General features: G+C 38.7%; 1 protein-coding gene across 1 annotated transcript in view; it reads right to left on the reverse strand.

Moving 5' to 3' along the window:
- LOC101574187 (FGGY carbohydrate kinase domain-containing protein) overlaps window positions 1–21552 on the reverse strand; it is a 285894-nt gene that overhangs the window by 21218 nt on the left and 243124 nt on the right. The window lies entirely within an intron of this gene.

A 21552-nucleotide genomic window follows, 5' to 3' on the forward strand; every position in this document is an offset into this window, starting at 1 on the left:
ATTTATTTTTGGGTTGGACTTCCAGGCCTTTTCTATAAAGTAAGTGAAGAAAACAGGTCAGCTGTGTTTACAAATATGACTTGCTCTGGCTTTCACAAGACAGGGAATTTCAGTCTGCATCTTTTGGACATGATAATATACACAGGCACATAGTGTACTAGGGAGAAAAAACAAAAACCTCATCTGGAAATGAGCCACCAGGATTGTGTTACTCTTAATCTGTACTGTTACTTTGAATACATTACTTCCTTTCTTTGGATTCCAGTTTCCTCTTCTCCAAACTGGGAAATCTGAGCCAGATAATGTTTGTTTTATTGTCCTAAGTTACCAAGTGTGTGCCAGGCATCGTGCTGGGTACTATGGATGTATCAGGCAATCTGATGGGTGTAGATAAACACAGGTGCTACAACAGAGTGTAAGAGATTTTAGTTCAGTGTGAGGTCATATAGGCTTACTTTTCTGTGATTTGGATCTATACTATCTCACAAAAGTTCATTCAAAGATGCAGCTTTTGAAGTTGACTGGATGATGGCATATTGATTTATGCATTGATAAGTTCATGGCTGTTAGGCAGTGTGGTCTGGTAGGAGGTGGGTCACTGGAAGGGTGTATTCTCATCTTTTCCTTGCTTCTCTGTTTCCTGGCTGCTGTGATATGACTGATGTCCTTCCACGATGCTGTTTCTGCCTTGGAGCTAACCAAATGTAGTATAAAGTCATTGAAAATAGTAAGGCAAAATAAACCTCTCCTTTAAGTTGCAACTGTCAGGTATTTGTCCCAGCAGTGGGAAAATAATTAATACAGAAAACTGGTAATAGAAAAGTTAAGCCATACTATAACTGTACCTGATCATGTAGTTTATTTTTTATTTTTTTATCTTATTTTTTTTTTAATTTTTAAAAAAAATTTTTAAATTTTTATTTATTTATTTATTTTGTGGAACCGGAGATTGAACTCAGGTCCTTGCACTTGCCAGGGAAGCGCTTATTCCACTGAGCCATCTCCCCGGCCCCTGATCATGTAGTTTAGAAGCCACTTAAACTAATTTGGGTCAGGAGTTTGGAAAGGTTTGGAAATGTCACTTAGAGAAGACTAAGAAGGCTATAAGAAGAGCTAAATGAACAGTTCTGAGCAGAGATCAGAATATCAGATTGCTAACAGAAATGAAGACAGTAAAGGCTCATGAACATTCACATGAGAACAAAGACTCTACTGAAAAATGGGCTATAGGTCATATGTGTTTTGATTCGGCAGATAACTTGTCTATAGTCATATCCCAACACTTGGTGTGAGACTGAATTCGAAGATGGTGGACTAATTAATCTGGTGAAAAAAAAATTCAAGGCAAATCTTATTTGCCTTGTGGCATGGGTACTGCTACCTGCTTTTAACCAGATCTATAGTGAGAATCAGGAGCAAAAATCAGAGTAAAATGATGTAGAAATGTTGCAGCAGCTTGATCAGAAAGGAAGCACCTGTAAAGTTAGAGCCAAAAACCTGCAGAGATTAGCACTTAAAAAGAAGCCAAGTACTTCACATCAGGACAATAGTAGACTACCCATCACAGACCAAAAGTTGTAAGGGCCTAAATTATTACTATTATTATATTATTATTATGAGACATGGTCTCACTATACAGATTGGGTTGGTCTTGTGTTCACTTTTGTAACCCCGAAGCTGGTCTCAAACTTACAGCTATCTTCCTGTCTCAACCTCCTGAGTGCTGAGATTAGAGGTGTGTGCCATCATGCCTGGTTCTTAAATTATGTTTTTTAAAGAGAAAAAAGTAAAAAAAAAAGATATAGAATTTCACTAAATAAAAAGATATAAATCCAACAATGGTTGCTATATTACAAATTGTCTTCAAATTAGTTGTTCAGATTATCAGATATAAGTATGCAAAAATTATTAAAAGTTTAAAAAGTGAAAGAAAAAATTTAAGCATTAACTGGTCCTTTCAATAAACTACCAGAAATCAGCAGTACAATAGAAGATATCCTATTTATATACATACATATTTTTCTCCTTTTTCCTTCCTTCCTTCTCCTTTCCCTCATCCCAGGTGTTCCTTCTCTTAGAATAGTTTCTTTCCCTTTCATAGTAGCTATTGTACCTTTCAGATTTTATTTACTTTTTTAAAGTTCTTACACTAGGGTTTCCACATGTAGGCCTGATTTATCTCACTTATGAGTTTGGTCTCTAGTTGCAATCCATTTACCTATAAAAGTCTTGAGTTTATCCTTTTTTATAGCTGAGTAATAATCTATTGTATAAAAATACCACATCTTTTATCCATCCCTCTGGAGGGGTTGTAGGGGGAAAAGGAATGCTTCTTCACTGTTGGTGGAAGTGTAGACTGATACAACCATTATGGAAATTGGCATAGAGATTCCTCAATAAACTAGGATTAGAGGTCCTATTTAACCCAGCTATTCCCTTCCTGGGTTTTTATCCAGAAAAGCTGAAAGCATCATAGCACAGCAATATATGTGCACCCATGTTTACAACAGTGCAATTTGTCATAGCTATATCTTGGGGAAAGCTAAGTTCTTTTGGAAGGTTTTGCTTTACAAGAGTTCAGGGATACTCTGCTCATTTAAGACAACTTATGGAAATTCAGCCATCGAGGCATTCAGAGAAAGGTCCAAGGGCCTACACTGCTGCGAAAGAGTGGAATATCTTGGCATCATCCAAGTGTTGCTGTTTTCTCAAGCATGCAGAAGCAAGATTTGTGAGGTCATGATAGCTTCCACCCAGATCTTAGAAGGACTAGGAAGGCAGGCAAAAATTTGTGACGGGCTCATAGTCCCTTCTAGGAGCTCCTTGACAAGTGGTGCTTAAAGCTGAAAGAGTAAAGCCAAAGATTCAGTGGCAATCCCAGGAATGTGAAATGTTTGCTGAAAAAAACTGCAGGCGGTGACCAAAGCCAGCTCAAGAGACAGAGAGACTTGCAAGGCTGTAGGGGTGGGGCTGTACAAACCTTTGGAAACTCCCATCTCACAACAACCTGCCCTGGATATGAGATATAGAGCTACAGGATTGAATGAGTTTCAGTCTTGCTTTGGTCCAATTCCTTCATATTCCATATTTCTATCTTTTGGAATAGGAATATTTACTCTGTGCTATTCTATGTTGGAATTATTTAACTTTTTAAATTTTTACAGGGGCTTATAGCTCAGTTTGTCTTGAGTCTTAGAGGAGACCTTGGACTTAAGACATTTCAGAAATTCTGGAACTGTAAAGAGTTTGGCAACTCTAAGAGATGGACTAAATACATTTTCTTTATGAGACAGACATAAATATTTTGGGGCCCAGAGAAAAAACCATGTGGTTTAGAGTTAAAATATCCCCCAAAGGATCTTATATTCAGAGATGTGGCTTTTGGAAAGTGACTTAATCATGGAGATGCTATACTCACCAGTGGATTAATCCACTGATGAATTTATGGCTAAAGGTGCTATTGAAGGTAGGGCTTCATTAGAGGTGGCTCCCTGGGGTTGTGAGCCAGGAGTACTCTAATACCTGACCATGCCCTCTCCCCACTTTCTAGCAGCCCAGACTTCTTCCACCATGCTGTTTTTGCCTTAGAGCACGCCTGCTGAAGAATGAATCCATTAAATGAGTAAAAATGAACTACTCCTTTGAGTTGCAGGTGTCAGCTGCTTTGTCCCAGAGATAGGAAATGACTAATGATATAGGGGCTCAAAAGGAATTGGAAAATAAAGATGACCAATCAAGAAAGTTCCATATTAAAGAGGATACATATTTATGTATTAAATAAGTATTAAGTCTTTATGTAGAATGTATTATGTATTAAGTCTTCAAGTAGACATGGCATATATAAAGGAGAGAAAAAAGACCTACATAGCAGGAGTGGGTGGACTGAAGAGAGTGCATAAGAGATAATGATACAAAAGAAGATAATGAGAGAGTTTGAAGGAAGAATGATCCTCATTGTGTTAGTAAAGGAGCACTTTGGCTGCTGCACAGAAAATGGATTAGAATGTGGTAAAAGTGGAGGCAAGGAGGTCATTCAAAAGGCCCTTGGAATATTCTGGGCTAGGTATGAGGATGATTTGCACTAGAGTGGGCACTGGAATTTAAGGGAAAGTTGAATATTCAAGAGGCCTGCGAAGTATTTCATAATGATGTTGCCTGAGACAGGAGGAAAAGGAGAGGGCGGCTTCTGAAAGTCTTTGAGGCTCTGACAGTAGAGCTGAGGTAGATATGGTACCACTTACAGATAATGTCAAGTATTGGGATGATACCATTTTTTTTAGGAAAAAAATGGAGGTCCTGAGTTTAGATTTCAATATACTTAAATTGTAGTGCTTGTAAGTCTTTTAAGTGGAGAGGTTGCATAGAAAGCTGCAGAATCTCTGGCACATGGATAGAAAATAAGGCCCTGAACATATGTCAGATTGATAAAATCCTGTAAAGCCTGACATGTCATAGAGAGAAGGGGAAGTGGCAACATAATTTGGCAAGAAACATTCAGAAATGTGGAAGGAACATCAAGAAAGTCTAATATCAATGGAAGAGTGCTTTGATGAAGAAAGCAGTAAGTACTTTGCCAAGTGTTGTCAAGGGTAAGAATTAGAAAGTCATGTGAACTCAGCAATGCCCTAGATTGTCATGGATGACCTCCTCTAACAGGATTTTCATAGAATTCTTGGAGTTTAATGAAGACCAACTTTAGTTAAGGATGCAGTGAGGGTATTCATGAGAAATAAAATAAAGATAAAACATTTTTGTATGAGAGGCAGTAACTGCAGGGCTGAAAGATAGAAGTAAGGACTTTATGTTTCAGGTAGGATACTTTATGGGAGGAAATTCAACAGAAATAATATGATATGTAAGTAATTTAAAATGTTATACTAGACACTTTAAAACAACTAGTACATTTGACTTCAATATATTTTGTTTAATCTATTATACACAATCATCATTTCAACAAGTATACATATATTTATACATTTTGAATTAAATGAGACATATCTCAAAGAACATATCTGACTAGTGTCTACTGTACTGTATAGCAAAGATCTATGGCAATATTTATGGTGAGTTATTCAATCCCTTTTCCTGGTATCTATTGTACTCTTCAGATTCTATCAGTCATCTTATCGTTGATAAAGGGGCCAAATATGCTCACTGGAAGAAAGATAGCCTCTTTAATAAAAGATTCTAGAAAAATTGGCTTTCTACATGCTAAAGGGTAAAACCATGCCTATCACCATGCACTAAACTACAGTCAAAATGGATCAAAGATTTAAATATTAAAACAAAAATACTAAATATTGTGGAGGAAAATGTAGGTAGAAATCTTAAAGACATAGGGGTAGGTGGAGAGTTCATCAATAAAACAAAACTACATGGGAAATACTTCAAAGAATCAATAACTGGGAGCTCATCTTTTTGAAAAGTTTCTGTACTTCAAAGCAAATCATCAACAGAGTAAAAAGAAAACCCACAAACCGGGAAAAAATTATAGCTGACTGTCCCTCCCACAAAGGCACATGGTAAATGCTTAGAGATGATGAACTGGATGGAATCTTTCAGGGAACCATACTTTTTGGCCAAATATTACATGATCTAAGAACAAGGTAAAAGAAAAGATCTGAAATCAGAGCTACAAAGTCAGAATAGAGTCCAGGAAGCACTGGCAATTCTTGTGGTATGATCTTACAGCCTGACCTCCCTTGATGCATTTCTGAAATTCCATTTGTAAAATGAAATGATGAGATGCATATACACTTCTCAGAGGAAGAAATACAAATGGCAAGTAAATATATGAAAAAAATGTTCAACATTATTGGTCATTTGAGAAATGCAGATTAAAACATCATTGAGATTCCATCTCACCCCATAAAGGATGGCTAACATCAAGAAGTCAGCCAATAACTAATGCTGGAGAGGCTGTGGGGAAAAAGGAATACTTCTCCACTCTTGGTGGGAGTGTAGACTAGTACAACCACTATGGAAATCAGTGTGGAGATTCCTTAGAGAGCTAGGATTGGAGATCCCATTCAATCCAGCTATTGTTCTCCTGGGAATTTTTCCAGAAGACCTGAAAACATCATACCACAGCGATATGTGTACATCCATGTTTATAGCAGCTCAATTTGTCATAGCTAAATCCTGGGAACAACCTAGATACCCATCAACTGAAGAAAGGATAAAGAAGATATTGTGTTTTTACACAATGGAGTATTACTCAGCTATAAATCAGGATAAATTTGAGTCTTTTTGTTAGTAAATGGATGTAACTAGATAATATACTCTTGAGTGAAATAAATTAGACCCACATATGCAGACATCTTATTGTCTTCCTTAGTGTAAGAACGTGAAAGAGAAAAATGGAATCTGAAGAGCAGCACCTTATTCGTGAGGGCCCTGTCTAGACTCCTGCCAAAGGTCTCTCAACACTATTGAATTAGGGGTTACATTTCTAACACATAAGCTTTAGGGAGCATGCAGACCATAGCATCAGGTGTCTTTAAATGGCTTTTAGTTTCTTTTTGAGATAAACAGAAAGTCATCTGTGCTAAGGAAGATTGGGACTAGAATTGGTAAGATTTTATGTTTTATGAAAAATGAAATATTGAGTCAACATGTGTTGGTTAGGTTCCTTTCAGCAAATGGATGGGCACTTACTCTGGACAAATTAACAAACCATTTTTTAAGAAGGTAGATTAGAAAAAGAAGTACCAAATGACTATAAATAGTGGGAGCCATTGCTACCACTTAGCCAGAAGGAACAAAGAGAACAGGTTTCCACCCTGCACAGAGAGCTGTGGGAATTGGGGTCCATGTAGGTCCAGAGTGACACTCAGCAATGGCTAACCTGCAGCAGTGCTCAGTGTAGTGCTGGAAAATAAATGCCTTTGCTGTGTCCTCTATAGTCCTGCTTGTGCCTTCTGCCATTCAAGGTCACCTATAAACCAGGGGGAAGGCAGAATGTCTGGTGACAACATGATACAAGTTTGCCTTATGGCTGTATGGTTTTGTTGTGTAGTGTTCAGAAAGCTAGATTTTTCTAGCCTGACCTCCCTTGATGCATGTCTGAAATTTCATTTGTAAAATTTGATCAAGAGATAGTTGTGAAAATTAAATGACACAAATAATGCAAAACTCCTGACACATGTAAATGCCCAAGAACAGTACAAAATTAAAAAATGACTATGGAGACTGAACATATGAAAGAGTAAAGGGAAAATAGAAAAAAGACTCCCAAAGTCCTACAGAATACACATTAATCTCATTTGAGAGACAAGAAAACTAGAACTTCAACAATTATGTGTCTTGAGCAAGACAGGAAGTTTAGATGGTTATGGAGTCAGGAGATAGGGCTATCTAGTTTGATAGCATTTTCCAAGCTATCACTTCACGTGCAAGCAAATAGTTTGAATTGGAAGAAGGGGATAGATTTGAATATTCATTCAAGCTTTTAGTTGAAGCTAAAGCAGTATCAGAACTTTCTGTCTCCAACATATAAATTCATGCATACTGAAAAGAAAGAAGTCATAACACTCACAGTCCTGTATATCACTGATGCTCTTTGCCCCAAGGTAGAGGAAATACAAGCTAGGGTGCTTTTAGTGATGTTAGAGTGGAGTAGGGTGCTGTTCCCCAGCCAATGTTTGTTCTCGTGTCTCCCCAAGGCATTTACTACACACCTAGATCTGGAGATTTGGACAGGAAGGACAGAGAAGGGGCTGTGTGGCTTGTGTTGTGTGTCTGTGCTTAGGGATAACTCATTTACCTTGACACATGGTAAATGCTTAGAGATTATGAACTGAATGGAATCTTTCAGGGAACCATAATTTTTGGTCAAATATTACATGATCTAAGAACAGGGTAAAAGAAGAGATCTGAAATCAGAGCTACAAAGCCAGAATAGAGTCCAGGAAGCACTAGTAACTCTTGTGGTATGACCTTACAGCCTGACCTCCCTTGATGCATGTCTGAGATTTCATTTGTAAAATTTGGTCAGGAGATAGTTGTGAAGATTAAATGACATAAATAATACAAAACTCCTGACACATGTAAATGCCCAATAAAAGCTGCTTTTGCTTTTTGTTCCTACTACTTTGACCATTTCTTTCATTTCTAAGAACTACCACTTTATTCAGACACTGGATCTCAATCATGTACAATAACAATTCCCCAACCATGATTACTCTAGTTTTTGTAATTGTCATATTGGTCACTTTAAGAGCTTGATTTGGGTTTTGGTAACTCTGAGTTGCCAATCTGGGGCAACTATGGCATTTTACACTATGGCTTTTTTCCATTTTTGAATAAACAAAAAGCTTTCTTCATTTTTCATTCCACTTCTTGTTTGCCATCTGGTGCCTGTTTTGGCGGCATCTGTGATCATTTAAAGACTTTAGGCAAAGGTTGAGTTTACATATGGGAAGAAAGAGAAGGCTCTGTTGATGTCTTCCATATGTTCTGTATTCGTATATTAAGATTTTGTAACCCCACCAACATAGATCTTCTCAGACAATCCTTACACTGTGCCTTCGAAACTTGCTTCTTTGTGTGCTCAGCTGGGAATTTCTTTCAGATAAGTTTTTCAATGCCCATTACCTTTAGCGTGGCTCAACATGACTTTTAGGAGAGTGCAAAATTAATGTTCTTGAAGGATCCTCTATTGGGACAGAAGATGCTTATCTGATTGGGAATATTCCAGGGAAAGAGGCAGGGGACCTTGTCTAGGCTTTTCCCTTCATCTCTAGGTTGTGTGAATTTAGACAGGTAGTGCGACCTTTCTGGTCTTTATTTTGTGTAGCACAAGGCGTGGGTGAGCCTCTGCCACCCTCTTTCCTCCCCTTTTCCTTTGTGCTGCGATTCTGGTCCTCATAGGTGAATGTATAAAGCCCAAGTGTGTGCTTTCCCTATGCTTTCCTGAGCATGGGAAAGGGAAGTAAGTTCAAGATAGGGATCTCTTTCTTGCATAAGGCATGAGCAAAAGAAGATGAGCTGTATTTTTTGTTTTAAAAAGTCATCTTAACTTCTTTTCCTACAGCACACCTAGGCTGAGTGGCACGCAGCAACATGTGTTCTGGAAACAGAGAGACCTGTTCAGTGTGTGCCTCTATCTTACAAGGCTGTGGCCTTAGCAAGTTTCTTTTTTTTATGAAGCCTTGTCTTCCTTCTCTGTAGAACAGAAGTGTCTGCCTATAGGGATGGTGGGTAGATGAGTAACCAGTAATTCCTAGAATGGTGTTTTGCATGAAACAGGTGCTCAGAAATATTCATTTCTTTGGTGCACACTGAGTTCAGTAGTGAAAATGTCAGTCCTGAGAATATCTTGGAATAAAAATTACAACATTCTCACATGATCATGTGATCAACTTATATCAAAGCTAGCACTAGAATGAGGGACTCCAAAGTCCTGGCTGCAGATCTTTCTCATATGCTGAAGAGGGCTGAGGAAAAGCACAGGGCTAGAAGGGATTCACTAGGGACTAAATGTGTACTAAGAAAGAAGGTGGCCCCACCTTTTTACCCCAGAGGGTTAGGAAGATGAGGTGAGGTTCCTGAAGGGCCAGGACATATATGGAGTGTGTCTACAGGTAGTTGCTGGAGTGAGCGAGTAGGGGAGTTCGGGGGTGAGTTGATGCCTGTCTGTCACACTGAGAAGCCCTCCTGCCTATGCTCCCACTGTCTAGTTTTTGTGACTGGCTGAATAGAACTCAAAAATGCAAAATTTCCCTACATGGTTGTGTTTCACAAGGGCCAGAGAGACAAATGAAGCTGTGTTTATAGCTTGGGCAGAGAAGTTTTGCTAGCTTATTTGTAGATGCTGAATTAGTCTTTGCCAGATTATTAAGAAATAAAGACACAATAAGACTGGGTCTTTCAGGCAGCCTCCCCCAGGACCTCCATGCTCTGAAGCATGAGGAGTAGCATAACAAAGGTGACACCAGGCAGCTGTCTCTGTAATCCCTTTCTGTCTGTCAGAGAGCAGTATACCTCAGAGTCTGAGCCCTCTCCTCACACAGAGATTATTTTCAGACTGAAGTGGGAGAGCTAGTCTGTGTTCCTGAGTCTTGATTGTCTCAGGTATCAAAGTCTGTGGCATAAGCTCTGTGTCTCTGTGTTTTTTGAGCCTTACAACTTAGTTCTGATGCCAAGAGTGCCTAGGCACTAGCAGGTGAAGGGCAGAGGAAGCACATGCTTAGCAGAGAGGAGAAAACAATGCTGAAGAAAGGAGAACACAGGGTTGTTGTGGCAGACAGAGATGGGAAGTGAGTATGAGATAGCATAGGTGCATGTGGGTCCACACCACAGAAACTTCAGGTCTTCTAGGTACACCAGGAGGCCAGGGCCTCTGCCCTATTCATGTTGTACCACATTCAGCCTGGTATAGGGGGGATTAGGATAGCTCTCATGGCCCCTATATATATGAAAGGTGTCCCAAAGGTAGACCACAGGTGACTGATGAGTTGAGGGTATTAGAAGATGTTATCAGGTAATATGTAAATAATTTATCCTTAGGTTTTGGGGTTCAGACCTGTGACCTACTTTGGAAGAGGTAAAGACTGCTGCTTATGTGTACCTTGAAGAGCACCCCTCTTCAGGTCTTATAGCTTCAGTCAGCGACAGGGGTTCCCTGTGAGGAGCCCCAGCTCTGTCCATCTTACTCACATAAGGATATAGGGAAGTTAAGGAAAATAATGTGAAGATCTCATAGACCAGTTAAAGTTTGCATCAGCTAGTCATGTGGGTTTTATGCTCAATTATTCAGTTGTTTTGTTTTGTTTTTAAGTATCATCCTTGCAAGTGTTACAAGCACTAGCATTGACACCTGGCATTGACATCTGAGATGTGAGAACGCTTGCCTGGCTCCATCTCTCCTGCTATCCCTTCACCCTGCCCCTTTTTAAAGCAGTGTGAACTCTGCATTGCAAGAGAGTATGAATTCAACTTCTGGACACCTAACACAAGTTCTGAGGTTCAGACCTTTCCCCAGGGACGTATTCCTGTTTCCTGAGGTCGTGAAGAGTAACAGATGTGGGGAATACAAAAATGTCTGTCAAAGACCAAAGACTTCAGGGCGTGGGAAGAAGGCAGGTCTCATGCTTAGACTGTGCTTGATCTTGATCTCACAGGGTCCCCGATTTGGGGTTGCCTGGGCTAGAGGTTCCCCTTGGAGAATGTATAGGATTCAGATAGGGAGGTCCCAGGTGCCCAGCAGCTCTGGATGACAGGAGTGTGATGGGGGAGGCCTATCTGAAGGGGTAGTTCATTGATGGCAAGACTCACACTCAACTCAGGATCTGGCTCCAGGAAAAGAAGCCCTGGTAAAACAAAGGGAAGGGACATAGGGTGGTGGGGTGAACTGTAGCAATTATAGGGGATAGCTGAACAGATATACCCAGGCATGTCAGGCTATTTGATGGGTTTGGAATTCTTCCCGAATTCAATGGTAGAAACCCACTGTGGACATTTTGCATTTTCATGTGGCCTCTAAGATTCCAGTAAGAAAACAGCTCAGAGCTAGAGACCAGCTGAAAGGCAACTAACTGCAGTGGTCTGGGTGGGGGCAACAGTGGTTTCCATGAAGTAAACAACTTCCGGACTAACTAGCTAGACCTTCGGCTTTCCCCTGCTTCCCTGCTGGTGCTGCTTCTCCAGTTCTGTTGCTTTCTTGGCACTTCTTCCAGAAGGTGCAGGACAAGAGATGAGAACTCTGCCTTATTCAACTCACCTGGGTGGGCAGAGCTGAGCACCTTCATCTCATCAGTGAGGGCCCACCCTGCTTCTTCCACTTGGGACCAGCATTTCTATGCCTGGCTGTGGAGGGGCAGCTGTGGGTATTGAGAGCAGCTCCCAGCTCTTTTGAAGCATTTCTTAGTGTCAATGCCTCTAATTAGTTAAAATTGAAAATGGTGATAAACAGCAGAACAAAAAGGAGGCCTAATTTTAGCTGAGCCAAAAGGACTTTCCCCCAAATACACTATGATCTCAACATATTAAGCTAAGCACGTATGTACATTCAAGGAAAGGATTTAAAGAGCCACAGAAGTAAAATTTAAAAGCCAAATGGCTCCTTAAACAATTAGACTGAAAATGTACCAAGCTGGTAACTATATGCAATACTTTGTGTGTGGCAAGTCAGAAACCCATTCAGTCTCCATAAAAACTGGATATGTAGAACCTAGTGTTGTCCATATTTTATAGAGGAGGAAACTGACGCATAGGGAGTTTGATGATACTTTGTGAAAGATGACAGCCAGCCGGAGAGCTGAGACTTGAACCTAGGTTTCTTTCCTTCATCCTCTCTGGTAAGAGGAAGTTGGGGCCTCAGATCTTGGACAGACAAAGCAGCAGGCTGAAGTTTAACAGTGATTCAGGGTAGTCACAGCAAAACTGCAAAGGATTCTGGCTCTAGGAGTACTTAGAGGCATCACTGCAGGAACTGGCAGGAATCATTCCGTGCCTCAACTTTTTCCAAAGTTGAAACCTTTTCCTAGGCCTCCCAAGATATGCTAGAGGAGTGACCAGTCTGTCACTACAAATTTATACATAGATTAATCATTTGGGGAAGACCCCCTCCCCTCCCTCCAGTCAGAGACCACTGCTTTCTACAGTCAAAGAAGGTTCACTGTTTGGCACAGGAATCTGAGATGGTTAACTGAGCGCTCCCACACCCTTTCTTAGGATTATGGTTGAATCTGGACTCTTTCAGAATGTGGGCCACCTGGTAGGACTCATCAAGTCAACTTCCTTCAGCTCAGCTCAAGCTTAAAAGGTCTCTTTACTGGGAAGCTCCCAGTGAGGTTTTCATGCACATCTGGAGACTTTCCACAATGGGCCTTTGAAGCAGCCTGAAGGATTCCGGGAAAGTCTGGCTCACTGGGCTGAGGTTTCAAGAGCAGAAGCCCACATTTATTTTTCTTTCCTGCCTTCTCTGACAAATCCGCCCTCCCCCCCACCCCGCCCAGTGTCTTGTGGGCATTTGCAAAAGAGCCCTGATTTTCATCTCTGTACTTGTAGGGCTGAAAACTTGAAGAAAAACAGCAGTGACGGCAAACTCAGTGAAGCCTTGGCACTGTGAGGGTCTGTGTGTGTGCTCAACTCCTATAGCAACTCTGATTCTTGCCTGACTCATCTTTGGAGCTGAGAGAAAATGGACTCTGGATTCAAAGCCATGTGCCCTGTCACTCAGTAACACACCGATGTGAGAGTGAGTTAACAGTGACCACGCCTTCACATGAAGAGGGTAAGAAAATCACTTTGCACATTTTCTGACAGGGAAGTAAGGAGGTCTGTGCTGTCTCCTGTGCTGTCTCCTCTGCTGGTGATGCTCCCTCACACAGGCTAAGAGCTGCTCTCTCCTCACAATTTGGGCCCTGATGAATTCCTCCTGAGGCAATGCCTTACCTCTCTCTTACTTGGGAAGTTCAGGCACACGTCCTCAATGTTTCTGTGCCATCCTACTCTCTTCTGCACTGCTTACTGTTATTTCCATGTAAAGTATATAGCCACATGACCCTGACCCAGAACAACCATAAATATATTTTTTTGATTGTTATATCTTCATACCAAGTAGTCTAGTTCATCAATATGCTCAGTTGAAATCAACAGATTAATTAATCAGTTTAACGATTAATTAAAGCAGGTATTATCCTAGCTACTGAGCTATAGCCATAAGTGTAATATAAGCCCTGCTTTCAGAGGAAATATTTGTAGCACAAAGTCAGGAAATATATTAAAGAAATATGCATAGAAATTTGTAGTTACAACTACAAAATGTAAAGAATTTAAAAGTCATTGCTCTCACCCCTACATGAAGAAAAGAGCTGACAAAATGCAAATCACTGATTTTCTCTGGATCAAGTGGAGAATCAAGGTTGTAGGGGAAACTATCATTCTCTAATGTGGGGATATAGGATGTGCAGATGGTCATGGCTGAGCTCTCATCTGGAAGAGAAGCTGCTGAAGCCATGTATGGGTACAGACTCTGCAGTGATTATCTGAAGTATTCAAGGTAGAATGTGGACAAGCACAAGAGGGAAAAATGTCTGGGGCCACAATTTTAAAGGGAGAAGGGCACCCTTGCATGACTCTTACTTCCAGGAAGAACCCAGAAAGAGCCCCTCATGGTTCTGGCAGAAGAAAAGAAAGAAAGCACTAAAACATACCAGACAGTTCTCCATAATCTACTTTTAAGGAGAAGACTTTCTGAAGCCTTTTCTCACTCAGAGGAAAGACTATACTCCAACTCCAGCTACTTCTAGTCTTCCTGTCTGAGTGAAGGGGTGTGTGTGTGTGTGTGTGTGTGTGTGTGTGTACACATGTGTAAGAGGAGTCAAAAACATACATGAAGGTCACAGCTTAGGAAAACAGGCCCACTAAAAGACTGATTTCATAAAGCTATAGAATATTCCCTCTTTAACTGCATTTTAAAACAAGTCAGTGTATTAAACCAGTTTACTAAAGCTTGAAATATTGCTAAACATATTGAAGGAGGAAGTCTCATGGAAGCCCAAGACAAGAAAGGGTATGAAAACAAAATCAGTGGGTGAATTTTTTAAGCCTTTGGCACTTATAAATACAGAAAACTCTAATGACAGCCCAATTTCTGTCATAAAATACCTCATAAAGTCCCATTTATTTCAGTTCATATTACCTGACAAAATCATGTTCAAAACTTAAATGAAATTAAAGTCACTATAAGAGGCAAGAAAAAACATAGCCCATAGATAGGAAGCATGAAGCAGACCCAGACTCAGATATACCAAAAACTTTAAAGTGATCAAGAATTTTTTAAAAACTAAAGTGAATATTTTAAGTGCTCTAATGGAAGAAGTAAGCAACATGGAAAAACAGGTAAGATATATGTATATAAGCAGAGAGATAGGAACTTCAAGGAAAACTCAAAATGAAATCCTAAATATAATTTTTAAAAATAATAATAGAAACAAAGAATACCTACAGTGGACTTAGCAATAAACTGAGTATGGCCTATAAAAAAGTCAGTAAACTGGAAAGTAAAGCAATAGGAACTTCCCAAATTAGAAATCAAGAAAAAAAAAAGAGTAGGAAGGAAAACAGAACATCCAAAAAATTTTCAAAAAGTGTGATACATGCAGAAGGAATATCAAAAGAGAACAAGGAATATGAAGCAGAAGAAATATTTAAAATAATAATGGCCAAGAATTTTCCAAAATAAATAACAAACAAAAAACAAGAGGTCCAGGAGTTTAGAGAACATTAAGCAGGATAAAGATTCAATAATAAAAATGTACACATATCATACCAAAGCTGTAGAACCAATGATAAGAAAAGTTCAAAAGAAGCCAAATGAAAGAAAAACTTACCCTTCCTATGGGGAGAACAAACATGGGAATTAAAGTGGGATTTTCAGACACCATGCAAACAAAAGGGCAGTATAGTGAAATTCTGAAGTTTTCAAAGAAAGACCCCAGTAACCCAGAATTCTATATCCAAAGAGGTTATCTTTCAAAAGTGAAGGAGAAATTCGGACTTTATAAAAGAAACACAAAAAACAGGGGAAATTAACTGACAGCTGACCTACTCTACAAGAAGTGGTTTGGGTTTTTTTGGTACCAGGGATTGAACTCAGGAGCTTGCACTTGCCAGGCAAGCGCTTATTCCATGAGCTATCTCCCCAGCTCCTATAAGAAGTGTTAAAAGAAGTTTTTCATATAGAAGGAGAGGATATAGATCAGAAAGCCAAATCTAAATAAAAGGAGCATATTAGAAGGAATAAATTCAATTAAAACATTTTATTTTATTTTTATTTAATTGATCATAATTATTTGTTTAGGTTAATACTAAAGGCATTACATAGCTATAGCAGATAGACGAATGAAAAGGATGACAGCAGTGTTAACTGATAATACTAAGACAGGAGATAAAATGAGATCATATAAATGCCTAATGAAAAATAGAAAATGGGGTTCTTCACCATGGCAGCATAGAGCCTTTGGCATTCATGGAGAACTCCAAGGTGTGCATCGAGGTCAGTCAGAGCACAGGCACATGAGGTGGTAAAGCCACCAGCTGCAGGAATATACCCTGAAGGGGACAGTGAATGGACAAAATACAGAGTGGGAACACTAGAGTGTGAAAAGAAGCCACACAGGCTAAGGAGCTCTCAGAGCACAGAGCCAGAGGCACTATTGTTCACAGAGCGAGAAGCCACGTGGTTTCCCCTGGAGTTGGCCCAGAATCTGCGATAATAATAGCAAACAGATCTCCAAATCACTGGCACAGATCCCAGCCCAAGTCCAGAGGATTAGCCATCCTGTGCAGCACAGATTCTCAGAGGAAAAAAGGGTGCTTCAGCTGACCACTACCCAATCATCATGGTGCCCAGCCCTGGTGGAGCTCCAAGTTTTCCCAGTAGGAGGCTCCCAGAGTCTAGATAATAACAGCAAACAGAATCCTGGATCACAAGCCAGAAGTTCCAGTGATATGAGAAGAAAAGGGGAGCGTTCTGAAAGTTTGGGGTTGGAAGAGAATGCTGAGCTGAAGTTCACTGGAAGGAGAAGAAATACAGAGAAATGCAGAGGCTAAGGAATGTGTTGGGCTAATGTCAACAGGACTAGAATTAGGTGGAGTTTTGGTCCTTCCAAGCGTACCTTTTGCTTGCATGTGCTATAGACTCAACCATCTTTCTGCATCAGACTCAAAGTGTGGGCATGGGTGTAAGCATGCGTGCAACTGTATATGAGTGTGGATTAATATTTTAATTTATAGAGTGACTTTTATTTTTATATTGACCCATGGGATTGTCCCTCACCAAAGTTACTTGTTTGTTTACTAATGGATTGATAGAGGGATAGAAAGACAGATAGAATGACATGTTGAGCCATTTTTAGTTATTACTGTTTGTGATAAGAGCTTACTACATTGCTAAATTCCCCAAACTGGTCTCAAACTTATGATCTTCCTACCTCAGCCTCTTACAGCACTGAGATTAAAGAGATACAGGATTAACTGGCTGCAACATCCATGAAGACTCTCACACTTTCCACTTCCATTTCCTTCTTTTCTTTCCCCCTGCCTTCTCACTCAGCCTCTCAGATCTCCTCTACCTTTTCCTGTTCAGGCACAACAATAATACCATCAAATCCTATATTCTTAGGTAGAGTAGTAAGCAGCAACAAACCAACCTCTCCAAGATTTGGAAACCAGACATTGGAAAATAGCAACCTGGGGAAGAAAAGAAGGAGGGAGGTGGTCCCCAGGAATAAGGAAAGATTTGAAGGGAAAATTGGGGCCTTTAGCCTTCAGAGAAATTGAAGAGACAGAACACAATGTAGAAAAAGGAAGAGGCAATCTGTCCTTTGTCCCAAGCTCTTGTCTTGTGGTGTGAGGCAGGAAGACTGAGTCCACAGAGGCACAGTGAAATCTGGTGACTTCAGAGATCTTCAGGGAGAAATGCAGCAGTGGAACAGAGCAGTGACTCTAGTCCAAGTTTCTGTCATGTCCCCTGGAGAGAATCCTTGGTCATTTTAGGGAGGGGACAATTGAACCTGGGACTCAGAGTAGCTTCAGACTGGTCTAATCTCAGGGCTCCCTGTATTAAACTTCCACACTGATTTGGTGGAAGAAATAATAATAATGTAAAAAGTAATAGCAAAGAAAAGCCCAGGTCTTGACAGATTCACTGCTGAACTTTAGTGAAGACCTAATGCCACTACTCTAATGAAGAACTAATACCACTATTCCTTCAACTCTTTAATGAAATTGTAAAGGAATCAATACTCCCAAAGTCATTCCTGGAAGGAAGTATTACCATGATACCAAAATCAGAGAAAAATCTAATGAAAAAGAACTACAGAACAAAATATTTACAAAATATGAATATTTACAAAAATATTCAGTAAGATACTGGTAAACAGAATACAGAAAATCATCAAGAAGGTTATACACCATGACCATGTAGGATTTATCACAGGGATGCAGAGATGGCTCAACATATGCATATTAATAAATGTACTACATCACATTCACAGAACCAAGAACAAAAACTACATTATCTTCTCAACAGATGTAAAAAAAGCATTTGACAAAGTCTAGCACAAGTCATGATAAAAAATCTAAAGAAAACTGAAATAAAAGGTCTTTGTCTCAATTTGATAAAAGCCTTCTATAACAGAATAACAGCCAACATGATTAAATGGTCAAAAACTGAAAACTTTCAGTCTAATACCAGGAGCAAGACAAAGATGCCCATTAATACCACTGCTGTTTAATACAGTTTTGGGAAAAAATAGGCAGAACAATTAGATAAGTAAAAGAAATAAGAAAGAAAATGGATAAAAAAAAGAAGTTAAATTATTATTTGTTGGTGATATGATTTTTTTTTAAATGTATACATTACAGGGTCTCACTACACAGATCGGACTTGTAGTGATCCTCCTGTTTTCAGCTTCCCAAGCACTTCGACTACAGGCATGTGCCACTATGTCCTGTCTCAATCGCTGTCTTAGGGGGTCTCAAGGTGGGGCTGGCATGGCATGAGAGGGATCAAATCCGGGTCCCTGCATCTGCCTAAGCAGGTGCTTTAATTCACTGAAAGCTCCTAGAATTAATAACCAAATGTGGCATGAGAGCAAGATACAAAGTCAATAATGCAAAATAAATAGCATCCCTATATGTGAATAACAAATTCACTGAGAGAGAAATTAGGGAAATAACACCTTCACAATAACATTAAAAAACAAATGAAATAGAGGGCCAGCCAGATAGCTCAGCGAACTAAAGCACCTGCTTAGGCAGACACAGAAGAGATAAGATTATTACACATAAAGTAAAGGGAAAAATTCACTAAGAGAATTGCAAATATATATGCACTGAATGTCAGTACACCCAAATTCATAAAGCAAATACTACTGGACAATCATAGTGGAGGACTTCAGTACCCCACTCTCACATATAGGTCAACCAGACAAAAAACTATTAGAGTTGAAGGACATTATACAACAAATAGATTTAACATACATCTACAGAATATTTAATCTGATAACAGCAGAATACATATTGTTCTCAGGAGTTCATGGAACTTTATCAAAAATAGATCATATTTTAGGCCATAAGAAACATCTCAATAAATATGATATATTGAAAAAATCTCTAGCATCTTATCAGATCATAACAATGAAATTAGAAAGCAATCGAAAAAGAAACTACAGGAAAAAAAACTAACAGATGGGCGTTGAACATTCTTCATGATAAAAGAAACAGGAACAGTTTTAAAATCTTAGAATCAAATGTAAATGATAATGCAATATATCAGAATCTGACGGCACAATAAATGCAGTTCTAAGGAAGTTGGTAACTACATTGAAAAACAGAGCAATCCCAAATAAATATTTCATCTTGAGTTCCTCGAATAACAAGAACAATTTAAGCACAATACTAATAGAAGAAAAGAAATTATAAATATCCAAGAAAAGTACAACGGATCAATGAATTATACATATTATTGTTTGAAAAGATAAATAAGATTGATAAGACTTTAACCAAAATAACCAAAAGAGAAAATATTCATGTCAGTGCAATTAGAAATGAAAAAGGAAAATTTATGACACGTATCATTGAAATACAGAGGATTATAAGAAACTATTTTGAAAACTTACATTCCAATAAATTAGAGAACCTAGACAAAATGGGTAAGCTCCTAGACATGTACAACTTACCAAAATTTAACCGAGAAGATATAAAAACCCTGAACATGCAATAAAATTGATACAGAATAAAAAGAGCAACTAAGAAAAGCCAAGGTCCAATGCCAAATTTCAGCAGCATTTTAAAGAATTGATGTCAAATATTATTCAATCTTTTCTATGAAATTGAAAAGGAAAGAACAATGCCAAAGTCATTCTATGGAGCTGGATAAGAACCCAGAAAAGAAGGACACCTACAGGTCAATATCACTGCTGAACAGAAATCCTAAAATCCTTAATAATATTCTTGCAAGCAGAATTCAAATAACCACTAAAAACATTGTATCAAATAAGCTTCATCCCAAGAACACAACCAAATAGATAAACCAATGAATGTAATGCACTACATAAATAGGTCAAAGACAAAAATCACATGATCATCTGAGATGCAAAAAAAGTCTTTGATAAAATCCAACATCCCTTCAGCATAACAGACCTGACAAAAACAGGTACAGAAGGACTTGCCCTAAAACTGATTAAAGCCATTTATGAGAAAGCCATAGCCAGCATTACACTAAGTTTGGAAAAACTGAAAGCATTCTCTCTAAAATCATGAATGAGACAAGAGTGTCCATTCTTACCACTTCTCTCCAGTATACTCAACAGTACACAAAATTTTAGCCAAAGCTACCAAGAAAGTGAAATAAACATAAAGGATATGGACTAAAAAGGCAGAAGTCAAAAAAGGCATTACTAGTTGATGATATAATTTACATAAAACAATAACAATAATGTAAAACATTAAATCTAGCAAAGTAGGTTATAAATTAACATATAAATATGAAGAGCATGCCTAGATACTAATAATGAACCCACCAAGAAAGCCATCAGGAAAATAATCCCATTTATGATTGTCTCAAAAAATTAAATACTTAGGAATCAACATAACCAGTGATGTTAAACAGCTCTATAAAGGAAACTGTTATGAAGGAAGAGCTTGAAGAGGACATCAGATAATGGAGATAATGGACAGAAATTCTCTGCTCCTGGATAGGCACAATCAGTGGCACCAAAATGGCCATATTACCAAAGGAAATATATTTTACACTCATTTCCTATACTATACGAAAACAGTCTTCACGAACTAGAAATAAAAACAATCCGAAAATTTATTATGAAACCAGAGAGAGTCATAATAGTCAAAGAAATCCTAAGCAAACAGAGTCATTACAATCCCAGATTTCAAGTTATACCAGAAAAAAACAGGATGGTATTGGAACAAAAATAGACATGTGGACTGATGGAATAGAATAGAAGACACAGAAACAACCCCAAACTACTTCAGTGATCTCATCTTTAACAAAAGGGCCAAAAAAATACACTAGAGAAAAGACAGCCCATTTAACAAAGTGCTCAGAAAACTGGTTAGTCATATGAGAAGAATGGAAGACCTATATATATCTATACTTAGAACTACATCTTTCACCATGTACTCAAACCAAATCAAAATGGGTCAGAGACCTAGATAGAAAATCAGAAACACTAAAGCTGGTTAAAGAAAAAATAAGGGGAATACTTGAAGCCATAAGCACAGCCAAGAACTTCCAAAACAGAAGTCCAATAGCACAAGAAGTAATATCAAGAAACAATAATAGGATTACTATAAATTTAAAAGCTTCTGCCCTGCAAAAGAAACAATCAAGAGGTGAAAAGATGTACTATTGAATGGAAAAGAAAAAAAATCCTGCTTGCTGCTCTTCTGATAGAGAACTAATATATAGAATACATAAAGAAGTAAAAAAAAAATTAGAGCCCTTAAAACAAATTGATGTACTCCACCGCAAAGAAAAATAAAAAAAAGAGTTGAATCAGCAATGAAGGAAAGCCTGGGGAA

The sequence above is a fragment of the Octodon degus genome, unplaced genomic scaffold (genome assembly GCF_000260255.1).
Source record: "Octodon degus isolate 3935 unplaced genomic scaffold, OctDeg1.0 scaffold00015, whole genome shotgun sequence".
NCBI classification, from domain to species: Eukaryota; Metazoa; Chordata; class Mammalia; order Rodentia; family Octodontidae; genus Octodon; species Octodon degus.